The 21,409-nt window shown below is 33.3% G+C and overlaps 1 protein-coding gene and 1 long non-coding RNA gene across 2 annotated transcripts in view; both read left to right on the plus strand.

Moving 5' to 3' along the window:
- LOC149182501 (agamous-like MADS-box protein AP1) overlaps positions 1-21,409 on the plus strand; it is a 292,710-nt gene that overhangs the window by 112,693 nt on the left and 158,608 nt on the right. The window lies entirely within an intron of this gene.
- Positions 1-21,409, plus strand: part of LOC149182502 (uncharacterized) — a 42,133-nt gene that overhangs the window by 702 nt on the left and 20,022 nt on the right. The window contains exon 2 of the long non-coding RNA XR_016257140.1: positions 4,852-4,968. This is a non-coding gene — a long non-coding RNA (uncharacterized LOC149182502). The remainder of the gene's footprint in view (positions 1-4,851; positions 4,969-21,409) is intronic.

Consider the following 21,409-nt stretch of genomic DNA (forward strand, 5'->3'; position numbering starts at 1 on the left):
TCTATGCCTACTAGGATTTTTATTTTTATTTTGAGTTCAAATAGGTATGGATTTTATTAGGAATGTGTTTTTTGAGTTTAAAAGATGTTCTTTTGTTTAATTCATGAAAACTTTAGTCGTGGATGGTTTATTGGCATAATAGAAACAATTTTCTGTCTTTAAATTTCTATTTTAGTTAATCTATGCTGGAGGAATCTATAGTGCCTGGTTTCTTATTTTTTAGATAATTTAATGTTGGATTTGTCATGTTATTTTTTGATTAATATGTCGAGAAAAGGCGGGGTGCATACCTCATTTTCTGTCTAGAAAGGAAGTAGTGGAAGCATATCTACGTGCTTACCTGATGGATGATTTTACAATATCCCGAGGAAAATGCTAAAGTGGACTCGGCTATTGGAGTACAGATCTTTGATGGGGATCGAGAGTTCTTTAATGATAAGGGTGCAATTTTCTTTATAGCGGTCAGTGTGTGACAAGTTTCTTTTGTAGCGGTTCATTTTCTAGCGATGTTTGCACTCTTGATTGTGTAGAAAGACAAAAATAGGAGTACCAGATGCCATGGATGAGGTGTCAAATTCGCATGGAAATTAGATTTCATAGGTTATTGCATTACATGTGATTCAAGAGCCCTCATGGAGTGAGAGTCAACATTTATGTGTTATTTAAAATCCCTGAGAACTTTTATTGGGATTTTCATTCTCAAAGACTTGGAATGGAGCTGATATTTTCTTTGTAGATAGAAAAAGTGGTCGTTTAATTTTAGGTTTGTATGAAATTTTAGGTGTGTGGATCCTTTTCAATTAGTCTCCATCAAGCTTTGAAGGTTAATTTATGGGTTGTCTTTTAAATGGAAACGTATTGCATGGCTTTTCCTGTAATTCTCTATCTTTTTTGTTGGTGGAGAGTACCATGAGTTAGTGAAGATTTGGTTCTTTAGTTTTTTCATGGGTAGAGGATATTCTTGTTTAGTGAGGCATAGGGTTTTGATGTATCTATAATGTTATCCATCTAATTCGTGAGAGTTTTGGTGGACATATACATGTCCAAGAAATCTAGAAGCTAAATCCAATGGTTTCATTGTTGTATTTATATGTACACCGTTTTTCATATGAATTGAATCGAGTTGAATTAACTTCCCAAATTGTGATTCCAACAATGGTATTAGAATAGTTGTCTATCTACCCTATTGAATAGATTGAGCCACTAGTTTTTTTGCCTTCCTATTAAATTTCTTGAGCTACTAGCGTTTGTGGCATTCCCAAACATTCCTTGGTGGTTGGTGTAGTTGTGAAATACTTGTTGCTGCATGTCATCGAATCGTGTTGAGTTAATAGGTGATGATAGTCATCACTATAAGTCCTCTCGTGGGTATAGAAAGAAAGAGTGTGGATGGTGGACTAAAATGGCTATGGGGAATGGCAGCCTAGATGTTATTAACAGTAATCTCAATGCAATAACCAAGCAAAATCAAAACAAGAAGATAAAGGCATATTTATAGGCTTCACATATTCATTCTAAAATTTACAAGAATTATCTCAACGTACTTCTATTTTGTAAAGATAAGCTTACGATTTTCCCTACATCTTTGTACTTTTATTCCCATTTGTTCGGTTGATCCCAGATCCTTTATATAAAAATTCCTTGCCATGTAAGCCTTTAACCTGTTGATCTCTTTCATGATATGATTTTTCTTGCAGCAAACATATTTTCGACATATGACATTAAGGTAATAAAAATACTATTCAAGCATTTGAAAAAAACACAATGGTCATATTCACTTCTATTATAACTTTGGTTCCTCAAGAAGGGATCAAACTTATTGTATTATTTCCTTGGAGACTATTTAGGATGTGTAGTGGCTTTTTGATATTTTCAAATAACCTTGTTTTTTGAGATAAAAAATTCCCTTTGGTTATTTTATGTATATCTCCTCATTTGAATCTCCATGCAAAATTTTGCTTTAACTTCTAATTAATCTCACTCTAAGTCACACAGAACAACTGGTGTCAATATAATATCATAGAATCAAGCTTATCAGTTAGTGAAAACATATAATGGAAATTTATATCTTCAATATGGGAGTACCCCTTTGCCACTGGTTAGGATTTATAACTTTTAGCATTACCATAAATGTGTTTCTTCAATTTTTAGACCCATTTACACCAAACAACCTTTCTATCTTTTGGAGGTTTTACTAGGTCCCAAGTTTTGTTGTTCTTAAGGCATCCATCTCTTATTTCATTGCCGCCTTCGATTTGGCATTATTAATGTCATCTATTTCTTTTGGATAAAAAGAAGTTTCCCCATCTTCATTAGCATGTTAGAAAATTATATGTTAAAAAGCAATAGAACACACAAAATATTGCAAAATACAAACAGAGAAAATGCATAAAACAAGAGAGACATAGATATATGTGGTTCACACAATTTGGGATATGTCCATGGAGAAACATCCAGTCCTTCCTTTTATATTATCCAACAAAATGAAGAGATACAACCTATAACAGATCCGTTGTAATTCTCTCTTCGCTCTCACACAATCTCCTCCCTCTTTCTCGCTCAGAATGAACATCTACATAGCCGCAATACAATTCCCTCATATATAGCAAGGGGTTGCTTTCTAGGGAAAAAACCCTAAATTAAACATAACTTCTATTCTCTGATCTTTGCACAATGAACGACCCATATTGACTATGAAATTACAAAATTTTACAAGGTAATTTTATATCTATTTTTAGCTTCGGGGGCGGTACCCCCGAACCCCAGCCATGGGTGGCTATAAAAATCATCGTCGGCGCCCCTGGCAGTGAAACAACAGGCAGCGTTTCCGCCCCCTTACAATATGGGGTCCAATCTGGTGATGCCTCTCAATAGAGAAGATAATTAGGCTCCACACCCAACATAACGAAAACAACAGATGAAATAAATTTGGTGTACGTTTTAGGAGGATTTCTCTCTCTCCTGTAGATCTTATCGGTGTTGGTTTTGAAATTTCCACATTTTCCCAAATATCTTCAGCATCATAGATTTTTTATCCTAGCAAGCTTCTTCCTTATTCCTAGTTTCTATAGATGATTGAGTCTCCAATTGAATTTGTTGATTTAGTAGCATTTTCTTTTGTTTCAAATCAACTATTACAATATATAATTTAATGAAGTGAGTTTGATCAAATATTACACCTATGCTAATGATGATTATATGGGAAGTAAGATCCCTAAATCTATATCCCTTAGCTACATCAACAAAACCAACAAAGACATTTTCATTTAATCTAGGGTCTAACTTGGAATGTTGATTTTTAGGAGTAAGAGCAAGCCTCCAAGGCCTAGGCACGTGGATGTTGAAAACTCTTTTACGCTTGTTTCTCCAATGACACCTCTTTCTTGTTCATTGGTCCCCACAGTGTACGACCTTCTCCCTTGAGCGATCAGCTAGGTTACTTCATCTCCACACCCTTGCTTTAGAAACGTCATTGAAGGTCATTGTTTTTTTACTTCAACTCCATGAGCCTCTTCTCTACACAAATTGGACTACATTTCTTTTTCTCTTCATGAGGAATTTCAACTCAACTTTGTGGCTAAAACTCTTAGGATTTTAGCTCTAAATATAACTAGATTCTCCTCCTATACCTCCCCATGGACACAATAAAATGTTAGCTAGGCTATTAGTGACTAGGGTTTTGACTATGGCGCTCTCCTCATGAAAATTTACTATAACATATTTAATATGCACGTAGCTCAAAACTCTTCTTTGTGTGGATCAATCTTTTTGTGACTTAGTGACCCTTTTATTATGTAGTCGGCTCAATCTTTGTGTGACTTGGCCTCCATTTATGCATACATAACCTCTCATGCCGTCCTTTAACCTACTTTGAGACCCCTGTTGGTAACTAGACCCTGTATATAATATTATTTGCCAAAAAATAATGAAAAAATGATATCGCAAAAGATATCATAAAGCCACTCATACAACATGATTTTGTGACCAAGTGCGTTAGACAAACATCCACATAGCAAAATAAGATATTTTATCACTTAAAAAAATTATAATTAGTCAAAGTCAATAATATTCATTATAAAGAGTACCGTGGATTTAATAAACCAACACCACCCTTAAGATAAACCACCAAAATTTAATTAAGTACATTTTTTTTTTAAACCACATGGTGAATCGGTAACTGCCAGGCCTAATTTAATTAAGTACGTTTTTCAGAATATTGCTGTCACACACTCCAACAGATCGTGGAGAGTGGTAAAGCCATGTTGCTACACCACTATTTTTGGTAGCCTTTCGTTAGTGATAAAAGCATTACTGTTATTGTAGTTTCTTTGATAGCTTTTAGAAAGTAGTAAATCCAATGCTGATAAGTGGCTAGTCTCAAGGGTAGGGTGCATGTCCCTGGAGGCGTGTTTTAAAGCCCAAGCGGCCTGCAAATCTTCGGTACAATAGCAAATCCTTTCCGTATTATAGAAAATCCTTATTTGTCTCATAATCCTTAAGGCCTAGAATATAAATCGTGAAAAGGAACTCTACGAATATCTAACAATCTAGAGATTGGGATTTAATTTTGGTTTTGCTCCGTAATGCCACAAATCACATGTAAATTTTGAAAGGTATATGTGTAAAACTAGAAGAAGCGTAACGTGCGCAAGGAAAATCGTAAAGCCTTAGCATGACTGTAAGCCCTTAGGTTTGTCATATATATTGATGGTTTACTTTATAAATCCTCATAAAATAATTGTGCCATGATCTGAATTTCAGGTTTTTTTTCGCGCTTCCTTATAAAGTAGGGATTGTTTACCGAGTTATCTGCTTGTAGGGATTAATTCTCCAGTTACCTTCGTGTTGTAGGGATGGTTTCCCAATTTTCTCGAGATTGCGCGATTCAGTGTTTGTGGATGATCCCTATTATCGCAGTGTGGGTTGAGGCACGAGGGGTGCAGTTGACTCGACTCATATGATTGGAAGGTACTTATAACGAGACAATACTTTTGCATCATTAGTCTGTGGACTACGAGATAAGTGGATTTTATTATTGTTTTTTTTTTGGGCTAGATTGTTGCTAATTTTTCGTTAAATGTAATTTAGGTCCTCCTCCTCTTGCTAATTAATAGTAGGATGGGTTGTGATATGTGTGATTGGATAGAAATGGAAATATAAATATCCCATTAAAATAGTTCAATTTGAAAGTGAATTACGAAGACACCAATAAAGTACTTCGAAAAATTTACATTTTCAATGAAACAATCCAAGATGATCAACTTTCCACCGATAGCCTGAAGTCATTGAACATCGGAGACGAGTCACTAATATGGAAGGCAACAAATGTAATGATATTAAGATTAAAGTTAGTAAGCTTGGTATATCTATTGACAGAAGACAGTAGAAATTGGAGATTTCTTGACAAGTACGATATACAATTAAATTATTAATTAATTTAAATCTTTTTCCATATGAAGTTTACTATGGATTCAAAGGATTACATCTTTATATGTTTAATTTTTTTTGTTGAATTCTTTCGAATTGGAAAAATATTCATTTACATGGACTTTAATTTATGATATTTTATCAAATTTAATAATGCATTATCGATTTTCTTTTTTGTTTGGTTTATGTTTTTGGTTCATCCTTCAAAACATACGGATCCAAAGAGAGTTATATCTCTAGGTATAATGGCCCCATCCATGAACATATATCAAGCCATAAGGGAAATTGAACATAAGAGTTTCATTACTTACATAATTTTACATAACATAGGCATGCCAAATAAGCTTCCAAGGACCATTTTTAAATGTTTCAAGTAAAATATAATTTTTTTTTTCAATATTGAAATATTTAATTATGATTTGCGTTCATTTTTTTTTCATTACTAATATTTTCCAAAAATCTTACCCGCTTCATGTTAAGCACTAGAGCAATTATCAAATTTTCTTATACTAGATGTAGAAAGAATAAATTATATTTTTATTCAATTACCTTTTATATAGGTAATGCTAATATAATAGCCCTGATGGGTAGCCTACTTGGTTGAAGCTCATCCCCCCCTCTCCCCCTCGCCAACTCATTGGCCTTCTCTTATAAGTTGTGGGTTCAATTCTACTTGGGTCCATTAGGGTCAGGCTTATAACTATGGGGTAGGATGGGTGTGTCCCCTTTCGGAGGGCTCACTTTACAGTGTTATCGAAGAAATTTTTTTGTTGATATACAAATATTTTACTGGCAATGGATATTGAAACATAAAAAGACACACACACACACACACATAAATATATACCACTTGTCAACTTGATGTCCAACATTGGTCAAATTACACAACTCCTTCATATTGCAATGCAAAGCAACGCTCAACCTAGAAGGTATTACAATATTATTAAGAAACCCCAACAGACTAACATATTAATACAATGATTTGGTTAATACATTGATAATATGATAAAAAAACATCATATTATCATGCCCACGGAGGGATCAAATTTTTCAAGACTCAACAAGCATTTCCTCAAGTATTTTCAATCTTAAAAAAAGGTACACCTCTAGGGATTTGACCCCTCTCCTCCAACGATATATTTGGAGTTAATATGTGTGTGTGTGTGTGTGTGTAAACTCCATGCTATCGTTGATGATATGATATATGTCCATCATATGAGCAACGTACAATTGAAGTAAATTTCATATCAATGAATTTTATTCGTATAGATCTAAAGATAAGATGGATATTCCATGTCTCAAATCCATATCGAGCATGAACAAAATTAGCCATGATTGCGATACCTTAGGCTATTGAAATATTTTTACCCTAGAAACTCTTTTACTTTAAATTTCGTAAAAATGATTAAATATCCTTTATAAGTGAGAAATAAAGTGATTACAATTTTTTTTTTATATATGTATAAAGATAGAACTTTCAATGACTTTACTCTCTCTATATAAACTAGATATAAAATTATTATACTTAACATGAACATTGAATATCTTATTTGTTGTCAACCTTGAAAGTTTTTTTTATTTTGTTTTCTAAAAGTTGTGTGTCCACTCCATGTTGAGCACAAAAAAATAATTGGATGATGTATGCAAAATATTCATCAAAATACTCTTCTAATTTCAACAATACATCTATTCTTTTCTATAATCTCCTTTTATATGAACTGAAAAAATCTATCACATAGATAGATCAATTTTTCTTATCATTCATGCTATTCAAATTTGATTTTTCCTTTACCCAATTTGAAATTTTAATAACTTATTCATTACAACCTAAATAAAGATACCATACATAATATAAAGCTTTGAAATTAATTTAGGAATGGGTAATTGGAACAATTTATACAAAAAAGTATCCTTCAATAGATGGGGCTATTTGTGGATAATATGTCCTTGTTATACCTTACACCATTTGGGATAGGAGACGCATCCAAAATTTGGCTCAGTGACGATTACTTAAAAATTAATGTTGCTGGTGATGAAATGAAGAGTAGATTGTTCAATGTTTTATTACTCTGCATGCAGAAAGTAAACTAATCTAACCTACCCTAGCTAGGAGAAAAACTAATAAATTAAATAAGGGATTAGTTATAGTTTTCTTCTAAAGATTTAGAAATAGATAGGTATTAGACAAAAGAAGAAATATATAAACTTAAGTTGTAAATGTGGCAGTATTGTCAAATGACAACCCATTCACAAACTTTAATATGTTATCTCAAAGCAATAAATACAAGATGATCAGTATGAATGTAAAATAAATAAACGTTACTTAACAACAATCAACATACGTACAATAAAACCTCATGGTCGTACACATGAACACATTAATATTAGGAATAAATTACAAGTAATGCATCACTACACCATATCTTGTCTTTATAAAGTATCCTTGAGGGATTGTTCTCATTAAATTCCATAAATTTGTTATCAAAATTATAAAATGAAAGAGTCATCAACACAAGGTACTTCTATACTTATATACTTTATTGGTTGTAACTACTTATTGGGACTTATAGTTTCGATTCGGTTAGTTACAATCTTTTTAAGCTCCTCTATTTTTTCATTTTCTTAGAACTATTTGAAATTAAGAAAATATTTACAAGTAACTATAAGAAACCTACTTCTTTGTCTTCTATATAGCCCACATAAACCTCATGTTATGAGGATATACCTAAAATATGCCTAAATATCAATTTCTATAGAGATATTTCTACTTGTACGAACATGTTACCCATATCTATTTTTAATATGCTCGAAATGGAATATATTTTGTTTATCTTCTTCGAGGTCACAATGACACACTTTTTCAATATATTCTTTATGATCATTGGAACCATCCCAATAACAATTCCTTTATTGCTGACCCTATCCTCCAATGCCATTAAAACGTCATTGATGATCCTATGAACACCCATATTTTCGATCTATGATAGGTTTCAGTGTTCAATAATCTCTTTTACAATAAATTACAATCACTCACTGATGTGTATATGTTATTTTCAAGCGTTGTGTTAGTTCCTTGATAGCTTTCTAGGGGTACATAATTTAGCCTTTTTTAGTTCTCAGTAATATTTGGAAATATTGTGTGCATTTTTTTGATTTAATTCTCAATATTTAAATCATCAATACCAACATAATATCCATAAAGCAACAATTTCTTTTCCTTTATCATGTCCAATAATGTGAGAAATTGTGTAGAGAACTATTGGAAATATGCAAGGCTTGTTTAAATTTGTACCTGACTTGTATTGATCTTGATTTGAAATTGAAAAGAATGGGTTTTGAATATTACGAGGAGAATCTGATTTCCTTTGTATCAAGTTACTTTCTACTCTGACACTTAGATATTGAATTAATATTCTTTGATATTATTTAGGTTTTAACCCTGTAAAGAAATTACATGCATAAGAATTCTAAAAATAGAAAAATAAACAATGGCAAGAGTATAAAACATAAGACAAATATACGCAAAGCTTTTTCCTTGGAACCCAAAATCGGGAGTTCCAGATTGATTTTCATTATGTTCCTTTCAATGTTACAATACATATATATACATGCCGAAGAATTCATAAACCCCAATCCATTAACCTTGGATTAGAACATAAGTGTAGTTCGCTTGATCGAATCTACAAAATACCATGGATAGAAAACCATCATTCCCAAAACCATGTGTGAAATCCATGCACAAAACCATAGGTAGGTCCGCCCACCTAATATAGGATCCAAAACAAAATTTCTCGATGCATTTCCTTGTACCCCATGCAGGGGGGCTACCGCCCACTTCCATACCCCACGACAGGGGGTCATCAGCCGCCCTGTGACACCTCGACATATAACACAACCCAACATATTCATGGCCATGTTTCTTATGTTTAGCTTTGAGGCCTGTGAGAATGTTATTCCCTCTAATACAATGATTATGGGGTTACCAGAAGTGTTGGAACATTTGGTAAATTTTACTTATGGGAATTTTCCAAATTTCCTTCCTTTTACTTGCAAAAAATGAAAGAATAAAGGAATGCACCTATTGTAGGCTCCTTAGGTGGCATGTGGCCTCTAATTATTCTATTTACTATAATAATTAATAATTTTTTCGAAGGGTTAATAACCATGGGGTCTATGTTATGAACCTCTTTCTCCCTCGTTTTATCCTTTTCTTCTTTTGTGAGTCCCTTTTCACCTTATTTTCTAAGTTTCTTCTTATGAACCTTGTTCCTTGAAAAACTTAAGAAACCAAAAATTATAGCATATTTTAAGGGGAAACCTCCTTTTACATTGAGTAAAATGTACAAGAGAATGACTTCATCATCAGAGGACTAGGTCTTCTTAGTGTGTATAAAAGACAAAGGGTACACTTATAATAAAATGGGACCATGCTTCGTTTTAGCCTACATGACAATACACCAATAGAAATGTAATCACTCAATATATCGTTCATAATAAAGGGTTTTAGGGTTACTTGGATCTTATATACAGATTAACATGTCCTTACTCTTCAAGCAAGTGTTTTCCTCAAAACTTGAATATATGTGAGTGTTTCTACATGAACAAATCATCGTCTCATTTTGCTTCTTCCATTGCTAGGTTTTTCCATTCAATGAGGTACTTAGTCATTAGTGAAATTTTGAGGTTTAAAATGGAACTCCTACGAAAATTATAAAATAATAGTGGAAATAATCAAACATGATTAGATTACATCATCAAATTTTAGAGGGAAAGAAGAAAAAAGATATTTTTTAAACTCGTATTTTCAACTTATCTCCTTATGGGTTTACTCAAATTTCAAGCGGAAACACTCATTGGATGAAAAATTTGCTTCCTCAACCAATAAGTACCCATGTTGCATACTTTTTATGCACCCTACTACACAAAAAATGAGAAATAAAAATGTGATTGCGATCATGTTTGTCATGTATTTTTTATTTTTAGTGTAACAGGGTCCATCAAAAGTATGCAACATGGGTACTCCTTGGATGAGGAATTAAATTTTTCATCTAACGAGTACTCCCGCTCGAAATTTGAGAAAAATCTTAGGGAGTTAAATTGAAAATATGAGTTGAAAAAATAGTTTTATTATTTTATTATTTTTTAATCTTTTTAATTTTTTACTCCAAAAATGGTGAATCATCCCTCATGGTTTACATCATCATCTTGAATCCTATTGGTTGTTATAAAGTTTATTTTGGTTGTACATTTTTTTTAGGAGGCCCTTTTTAGACCTCAAAAATCCCCTAATCAATTTCTAGTTTTCTTAGCTTCTTAATAATTGTTTCCAATAATTTTCTAGTTCTAGTATTATTTTCGTTTCTTCAATTATCTCTCATGGAATAGTTTTGATTGGGATCTCATCAACAATTACCTTGTTTAAGAAAGAAACATGGTAGATTGGATGTACACACAAAGATGGAGGAAGTTATAATTTGTGAACCATAGTTCTAATCGTCTACAACACATCATAAGGGCCATAATACCTTGGTGCTAATTTATTTTCCTTCTTTTATTTCTTTAGGGACAGCCATTTATATGGTTACGCTCTCAAAACTACCTTATCTGTCACTCCAAATTCCCTTTCACTATGATGGTGACCATCTTGTTGCTTCATCCTATTTTGTGCCATAACCAAGTTATCCTTCAAGAGGTTGAGAAACTCTTATTGATCTTATATGTGGTCCTCTACTACTTAAGACATTGTATTCACTTTCAACAATGATAGTATGGATGAAGGAAGATATCGATATTTATGGATGAGGAAGACCTAAAAGAAGACTCATTACTCAAGGAAAGGAATTTTAACCTTGGCTTCTCCCATAAGGCATTAGAGAGACATAGATAGTTATTTTGGAGAAAAAGTAGTGGCTCTGACACTCCATTATTGGAGCTAGTGGTGTTCAATATACTCATGTATATTGGAACTTTTTCTTAATACTTAAAGCCTATTCTGCCAACAGATTTTCATGAATAGATCGTGGATGTTTTGAGACTACCCTTCTAATGTTTGAATTTTATGTTGGAATAACACGTGTTAAAGAAATTGAACTATTTCAGTGGCTTTGGTGCTCATCTTGTTGAATGTGTGTTAATGATTTGTTGTCCGTTAAAATTCATGGCTATAGAAGGAGCGCAACCACCTTTTATGGGTGATAACTCATCTCATCCAAATCATTCATCTTCTATGCAAAGAAACATTATTCTGCGTTCCATCCCAACTCCTATTCCTAAAGTAGGATGGTCTTCTTAGCCTAGTCTCAAGTCAGCTTATGAAGTTACTTACGACCAACTATGGGTGATTTGGCCTATTACCCATCAGTTTGAAAAATATACTGGCATACTTATCCTTCCTCATATTCTTCCTCATCACCCTAGAAAGAGCGAAACAACTCATATTGGTGTATTAGTTATGAGGGTGGAAGATCTGGTATTTGCCACTCTTGAGGAATTAGGAGAGTCTTCAAAAGAAACGGTTCAACAAGAGGAGATTCTACCTATTGATGAAGACCAAAATTAATATTTTATTATTTTCAATGAAGAAAAACTCGGAGCTTATTTTGAGTATAACAAAGACTTAAACAATGAAAGAGAAGGCTCATCAAATTTAGAAAAGGATAAGGAAAAGGAAGATGAAGACATGGCTAATCATAATTTAGATTTGATAGCTAAGGGCCACTCACCCTTCTTCATAATCTTCTTAGAATTCCTAAACATCCAGAGATGTTTCTATCAAAGTTTGATCCATAGATATGACTAAGGTAGAGGACCTATTGATGGTTTCTACATGCACTTACGAATGTTAGAGGTACATTATGGTGATGTTTCTTGTAGACTCTTTCATTTTACTTTAGAAGGAAAAGCAATTGTATGGTACCATAGTCTACCTGTTAATTCAAACCATAGATGGAGGGAGTTTAAAAAGTTGTTTTTGGAAATGTTCGTTGACGATAAAACTACTGCCATGTTGTCAAAACTTAAAATAGCTCAGTATTATTAAGATGGGGGAAACAAAGAAAGACAAATATTTTAATCATAGGTTTCACCATATGTTGAATAAGTTCCCTAAAAATATGCAAACCCATGATTCTATCACCATAAATGATTACATTTTTGCGTTGCACTACAAAGGAGTCACTCATTGTGAACTTCACAAAAGAAATTGTTGTAAGGAAGGATTTTTGTGCTATTACATCCATTACTAATGACGAGTGTTCTAAGGACTCCAAGGAGTCTAGAAAGAAGTATCAAGGCTATTCCAAAGAAAATGAGAAAGATTCATTGGTATGGAAAGATTGGACAAATATTTGAAGACACTCACCAGCAAAGTATCATAACTGAAGAGGAGGTCAAGTGAGGCATCTATCAACAACAAGCAGTTAAAGCCATTTTTTCTAAAAAGGAATAACAATAATCCACTAGTTAAATCCGCTCAGAGCTCAAGGGTTATGTTTAATGTTGAAAATTTATGCATGTAAAACTTTTGCACCTTTCATAAATAAAAGAATTCAGAAAAAACATGCCCATAATGGAACCACAACATGAACACTATGGCAGCCCATATCGTGGGCATCTTATTAGAAAATCAACAATTTGAGGAAATGGAAGAATCAGATGAACCTGTTATAGTCAAAGAAACTTTGGATGTTGGCCACTCTATCAATTCATTTGATATTATATTCAATGCTGATAAGAAATATGTTTAAGAACTGTGTTATGAAACCAGCTCAAGAAAAGATAGAAAAGATAGATCAACGCCTTAGAATTCAGCCTCTTCGAGGGGGCAACCTCCTTTACATTACATAAATGAACAATTCTTGGATGATACAAATGAAAATACCTCCTTTCTATATATAGGAGTCTAAGGGGTCATAACATAATCAAAGCCGACATAACAATAATAATGTAAGGGCACAATAATAACAATAGTGGGCTTCTATGGGGCACAAGAGTAACAATATGGGCACTACATGGGTATATCAATATAATAAGTGGGTTATACTAATAACAATAAGGGTTTACATTAGTAGTGTAGGGGCCTAACATGCCCGTCTCCTTCAAAAAGCGTTGCCCTCAACGCTTGAGTAGTTCTTGATGCTTCTGTATAAAATTCTTGTCCTCCCATGTGGAATCTTCAGCGGGTAAGTTATTCCACTTGATTAGATACTCTGAAATTGATTGATTTCGTAGCTGTCGGGTTCTTGTTTCTGTTGCCGCTCCAGGTTCCAATATGATTTTTCCTTCCTCTTTAATTTCTGGCAATATTGTTTGGATTGGGACCTTTTGCAACTTTTGAATAAGTGGCCATACTTCTTCGTCCTTCTTCCATTCATCGCTTGCTTCGTTTATCCAATCTGGTTGGATAATATAAATAGCACAAAGCAACGCTACCACATGCTCATCCTTGAAGAGTCTTCCCATTCGGTAAGGTCGCCATTTTTTAAGTGCATGTAGTATTGCCAACATTTCCTTCTCATAAATAGCTTGATTGAGATGTAGCAGTAAAAATACCCAATCACCTACATCAAAACATTTTTCACTACGATTTTTATCTACTTGTTGTTTCGTTTGATTTTTGCAGCGAAGTGGCGTTATCCTTTAAAAGTTGGAGAACTTGTTGTTGATGCTCGATGTGATCTTTCATTGCTTGAACCTTTTTCTTCTTGATATGTCCTTCTATCTATAGAGTTTGAGGAGTGGTAATTTCTTCCAATCCTTTACAAGATATGGTAGGATTCATTTCTTGATGCTCGATGTGATCTTTCACTTCTTGAACATTTTTCTTCTTGATATGTCCTTCTATCTTGATAGTTTGAGGAGTGGTAATTTCGAACAATGAATTACAAGATATGGATGGATTCATTTCTTCTTTCTCGATGTGATCTTTCACTTCTTACACATTTTTCTTCTTGATATGTCCTTCTATCTTGAGAGTTTGAGGAGTGGTAATTCTTGCCAATGCTTTACAAGATATGGTCTGATTCATTTCTTCTTTCTCTGGGGTGGGGTCCTGGCATATATCTTCTTCTTTTGATGTTTCTTGATACTTTTCTTCCTCCTCTTCATATTCTATGTAAAATAATTTCTTCTCAGCACACTTATGACCTTTAGTGCATTTACTATCATAATTGTAACAAAGCCCTTTTTCTCTTTTTTCTTCCAATTGTTGTGGTGTAACCCTTGTTGGTTGTGGAAGGCTAGGAGAAACAACACTTCCGTCTTCATAGTTGTGAGGGGTACGCTTCCTGGTTTCCATAATTTTTATTTCCACTATGTCACAAAGCCCTTTTACTCTTTCCAATTGTTGTGGTGTTGCTCCAAAGAAGGTGTTTCTCTTTGTATCCTCATAATGTGCTATCATTTCCTTCGTGAAAATTGACCACGTAACAAGTTGTTTACGAGAACAAAGCCCTTCGTACCATAAAAATTGATCTGGTTCTAAATATGAAGATGCAATACATACCTTTTGTAACAGTTGTACACCATGTAGATAAAAATATTGCCCCATCTGAAGTATCCAATTTACCGGATCCTTGCCATCAAACTTCCTCATCTTGCTTTTTCTTGATTTTAGGAGCTCGACCTTTAAACGACTGTAACTCTATACTTTCAGATCTTTAAGTTCTGAAATTGAGACCTATAGTAGCCCTCTATGTCCTCTTTCCAATGCCACCAGTTTGATCCAAATTGGATTCTCTAAGAAAAAGTTATGCACAATTTCCCAAGATGACCTAATTATAGAACTTTCCAGAAGAGCGAACTTGTATGAAGTGCCACGTGTCACTGTTTCGACCTTTGGATCTGTAACATGCATACAAAAAACTACAATCCATGCTATTTTTGTACCTTCTTACGAAATTTCAATCCGATCCCCAGAGAGAAGGTTATGACGATTTTCCCCAGGTCACTGTTTTGAATGTAATTCAGGAGTATGCAAAAAGACCAACTTCCTCAGATCATATCTCCGCAAATATCACGTGAAAAGATCTGAAATGCGGACCCAAGGTTCAGCGTGATTTCTTCTCAAATGGGTTTGTTTTGCGACTTCTGAAATGTCACAGAAAAATAGCTATAGCGAAAATTCCACGATGACCTGTTTGGAGCAGCGAAACCCTAGAATCCAAAGTTCTGATACCAAATGTTATGAAACTAGCTCAAGAAAAGATAGAAAAGATAGATCAACGCCTTAGAATTTAGCCTCTTCGAGGGGACAACCTCCTTTACATTACATAAATGAACAATTCTTGGATGATACAAATGAAAATACCTCCTTTCTATATATAGGAGTCTAAGGGGTCATAACATAATCAGAGCCGACATAACAATAATAATGTAAGGGCACAATAATAACAATAGTGGGCTTCTGTGGGGCACAATAGTAACAATATGGGCACTACATGGGTACATCAAATATAATAAGTGGGTTATACTAATAACAATAAGGGTTTACACTAGCAGTATAGGGGCCTAACAAACCGCCCATTAGAGAGGCTCCTTCCCAACAGACAAATGGTAGATATAATTTGAGGAGCAAGGGACCTATTCCATACTAGGAGCTAAAAAATAATTGTTAAGAAGAATTTTTCCACCAACGGATGTTTTAGAGAGTATGCAAAACAAGTCTAGAAGTTCTCTCTCTCCTAAGAACATTTCCACCTCAAGCAAAAATAATTCCATTACTCCAGAAGCATCCAATTAGGTCACACCTCCAGATACTTTAGGGCTACCTGCTAGAAATGAAGGTATTGATTACAACAACATAAAAGATATGAAAAGAGCACATTACAACATATCAATATTTTTTCTAATGAAGATAGCATGCTAGCATGAGGTGCTTATTGAAGCCCTTTCATCTTAGTCGTTGGTAGGTAATAAATCCTTTGCATCTAAATTTGTGTCAAGTAAATATCATAGCATACTCAAATCTGTAGTAAAAGTTGTGAAGTAAAATATGAATACCCATTACCCCCCTTTCTTTTAAAATTTTAAATATTTAATTACAATGTCCATAATTATTTAGTTGATTTAGGTGCATACGAAAATGTAATGCCTCTATCCGTTGTAAGAATAATTAACGCTAAATGGGACAAAACCGATGAACGAATCATACAACTAGACAAGTCATTTGTCCCAACCATTGGTGAGGTTAAAAATGTTACTATTCCTTTGTCATCAGTACGTGGAGTAAACCAATGTATAAACGTTGTTATTGTCGACATAGTTGAAGTCTGTGGATTATTGTTGAGTAGAGACTGATCCAGTAAACTCTAAGGATATTTTTCAAGAGTCTGAATGCATTTATGGCTTGCATACAAGGTAAAAAACAATCGTATTCGGGTAGAAAGTGAACCTTACATGAGGTATACCATGACACTGCTTGAGGGACATATTTAACTTGTCAGTTTTGAAGGTGTTACATTTGGAAAATATTTGTAGAAGTTGACCATGGGTGTTATTAGGAAAACCCATCACCCATCTCACCAAACACAGTTGGAGCTCATTTTTTGTAGTCCAACTTGTGTGAAAGAATCTTGTAAGATATATGTATATAGTAGTAATGCAGGAACCTTCTTAATAGCTACTAGTTTGCGGATGTTACATTTTGATGTATCTAAAACTAATGATGGTTATGGAGCTAGTTGTACACTTACATATCCATCCAATAAGGGGTATCTTCTATCATGTCTCTTGGAGTTTGAGTGTATTAATAATACTGCCAAATATGAAGCACTCATATTGGGATTGAAGAAAGCCATAGACCTTAAGTCAGAAATGCTTAAGGTAATTGGTGATTCAGAAATCATCACTTGTTAGGGACAAGATACTATCCATTATGTTTCACCAATTTTCAAAAATTATCAACAAGAGGTATGGCAATTGATTTCTTATTTTAAAGAATTTAACATAATTTTTGTTCCTAGATATTTTAACACTATAAAAAACTTATTAGCCAATGCAACTGTTAGGATGTCACCTATAAAAGATCGTTTTTCTATTGAGATTATTTATAAGCCACTTATGCTTGAAAGTGTCACTAACTTTTGTGCTTTTAATAATGACTAGCAGATACTGCATTTCATGGCTAATGAATACGTCTTGAAATATGTGGCCATTGAAAAAGATGAGCACAACAAGGCTTTGTAGGGAATATTTGAAGCGATGAAAGGAAATAATATTTCAAAACGCGTGGTGTCCCTTGAAAAACTATATGACCTACGGAACTAATTCAAAGGACTAGTTAATACAAAGACTCAACGCTCCATGTTATTACATGAACAAGTCAACCTGGGGACCAACGATGATATGAAGTATGTGAACCTTGATACATGTTGTTCTTTACAAGAAAGGCAAGAATTTATCTGACCTTTCAAATAGTACCATGATGTGTTAATATGGACCTATGAATATTTTAAAAGATATGACACACATATTATCTAGCACATGATTACTATCAAAGAGGGGTGAAACCTTTTATATGAAAGCTAAGGAAAGTTCATTCAGTGCTTGAGTCCCTGTTCCAAAATGAGTTAAGAAAGTTGTTGAATGCTCGAACCGTCCTCAAGGTCATACATTCAACTTGGGTTTCCAACATGGTCCCCATGCAAAAAAAGTCATGTGAGATATGCTTGTGTGTTGATTTTCGCAACTTCATCTAGGCATCAGATAAAGATAATTACCATCTGCCATAAATATGGCATATAGTTGTTGAGTTTTAATTTTGACCAACATTTCATTACCAGTAAGGGTCCATGGAATTTGAGATATAACACTGCAAATTCTGGAGAGATACTTCAACAACCTACAAAATAAAACAATAATTTATTGAAAAAAATACTCACACCTTGAGTTCTTTCAGTAGTTGATCCTTATTCTAATCCTGCGCTAAAAATAATCCTTAAAAATGAAACTATAAACATTAATCCTACAAATCGCCAACAATTTGTTAACAAAACCTGATTATTAACAATTAAGGAACAAACCCTAACTATTGACAATAGGAGAGTAAAACCCTAACTCTTGATCAACTGACAAAAATGATCATCAAATTCTTGACTCGCTGGGAAATTGAAACATAAATACTGTTTTGATAATCTAAAGAACACTAGTGCATAAACTCTAAACAATCTAGATGCTTTTAATGCCAAGAAAAATTATAAAATGAAAACTTGATGAAATTTCTTGCACTAGGTTCTAACTATACTCCACTATATGCATGCAATTGAAAAGTAAAAGTGTGGCTTCAAATGAAATCAATTGTGCAAGCATCTAATTTTCACATGCCTAAAATAATCACATTCTGCCTTAACACTCCTTCAAGCCTTGAGATGCATCCAAACAATGAATCTTGGAAAACAAAAGTTGATGTTCACTGTAAGAACACAAGGAAGAGGAAACTTTACAATCCAAGAGATATCAAATAATGCTTTAAGATGAAATACAAACTCCTACTTAACAAGAATTCCTACGTACTTTAAGAACTTATCAACATTGTGAGTGCATACTCTTGACTTATAAAAAATTATTGTTCATATATATATATATATATATATATATACATACATACTTGAAACATCAAATCAAATTGTGAATAAGCTTATAACTAAATCAATGTATGGCTCTCAATGCTAATCATATTTTCTCTGAATGGTATATACATGAATCATCAACACTCTGGAGTTAATGTTAAGCAAATAAAGGTTCTTATGTGCTTAACATCTTAACAAAAAAAACTAAGCATTATGTTCATAAGCACGCTTCAGACTAATAGTAAAAGTTTGAGCTAAAACACTTGTGTGAATCAAAAGAATCATAATCTATTCTTCTATTTCCTAGAGTTGTCACTCATAAGACATATAACCCTATTTACTATTTTACCAATAAGGTTTCACATTTGCATCATTGTTATGGTTATATGAAGATAGCCAGCTTGTAAAATAAAATAAAATATCTTTAGTTCTTGAGTATAAAATGACTCGAGAGTTTTAGATCTAGATCCCATTTAATGAGTATAAAATAACTCGAGAGTTTTAGATCCAGATCACATTTAATGATGATGAGAAGCAACTATGTCATACAAATATCTTAGTTCTGTGATTTACCAAACTCACATAGAAATCCTTCGACAAATCACCATCACCTCTGAGCAAATAAAAAATATAACACAACCCAAATTATATGAGGAATTAAAAATAGTACACACACTTATGGAGATACTCATTTAGTTTTTCAATGCCAAATAGTCACAAGGTAAAGTCTGAAACAAATCTTGTAAAAAGACAAAGCATGAAAATAAGTTTCTCACAAAGGATTCAAAGCATATATCAATAAGGAACATGGTTGATATAAATATATTGTAAAGAAACCAACACTAGTTCTAAAATATACATACCACACAATATTAATACAATGGAGTTGTCATGAGCTAGGTTTTTTCGGTTCTATCCAACTAGCTCACACCCTCTAGAAACATAACTAAAACAACAAAATGAAAAGATCATTAAAATAAAGCAACAACTTTGAAAAACAACCTAACATTCAAATTATATTGATAAAGTTTAGTCCTTCAGTATACTTTGAGCTGCGTAATTTAGATTTAGTTGATCATGGGAAGGGGGGATAACCAACTAGAATTTCATCCAACATCATTAGAGTACGAGGAATGAAATTCTCCTCCCCCCTGCTTAGAGCCATAATTTTTGTTTTTATGCATATCACAATAAGAAGTTGGCTTTAGGCTATCCTATCCATTACAACAAGTTATAAATCAAATCCCTACCATTTTACATCAATGGATAGGGAGTAAAACTATATTCTAATAAAGGAAATGTAGATCTAGTATGTAATTTTACATTTTTTGCAAATATAGGTATTATTTTATAATTATGGAAAAATTGCATTTTTTTTATAAATAAGCGTCACAAAACCCTTCAAATATCCCAAACTATGGCGTATTTTAGAAAAACATTGCCAACTTACTCAATTTCCTATACTATGAGAAAAATATATGTTCTGAAAATTTGAGATTCACCTTCATCTAAACGTAAATCAAGGACAAAGTTGGTTGATTGAAAACTATGCGAATTTGGGGTTGATTCATTAATTAATCTCTAAAAATCCATCTGTACAACCTCCGTGTGTTTTAGTTTATGTGGGAGAATGAAAAAAACATTATGAACACAAACCAAGTGTCAATTTCCTCCCGGAAGTGCTTTAGCATGTTGATCCCCAAATTAGTGTAGGCATTACACTTTAGTGCAGGAATATGTCAGTGAAGGATAAGTGCACCTATGACTATTAGAAAGGCTCCAAAACAGTTCCAAAATCATGCTTGCAATTTTAGCTAGCATTTTCCTATGAGGAAATATCATATGATAAAGTGGTCCACATATATTGTAACTCTGGTGGAGGATCTCTGTGCAGTGTAGGAATAGGACAATCTACATTAACGACATTTTAATGAACAATAGTACTAAGAAATGGATATAAAAATGGTATTTTTTAGATAAAATACAAAACAAGAACAAATATTTTCTATTGCATCAAAAGAATGTAGGATTATAAGGTAGAAGTTCATAAGCTAGTAAAACAAGGGAATAAGAAGGCATTATATGGGTAAAATATGCATTAGATACAACAATTTCAAGGCCTGAATCCCCCCATGTTGAACATCTTGGATATGCTCATGCAAGTTAATTGATTATTGTACTATCAACCCATTACAAAAAAACCAAAATTAAAACATAGGTGATCGTGCACTCATAGTAATGTTCCTACAACTCTATGTAAAAAAAATTCCTTTACTAGAGAGATATATGCTAGTTTGTTTTTGTACTAGATTCTTTGTTCATTAAGACTAATCCAAAAGAATATATGATGCCAAGGGTTCCATAGGAATGCTAACAATGTTGTTACTATAATAATAGTGTTATCACTAATTGAAATA

Source organism: Pinus tabuliformis, chromosome 3_2 (assembly GCF_031772625.1).
Source record: "Pinus tabuliformis cultivar Carrire ecotype Pingquan chromosome 3_2, CPIR1, whole genome shotgun sequence".
Lineage (NCBI taxonomy): Eukaryota > Viridiplantae > Streptophyta > Pinopsida > Pinales > Pinaceae > Pinus > Pinus tabuliformis.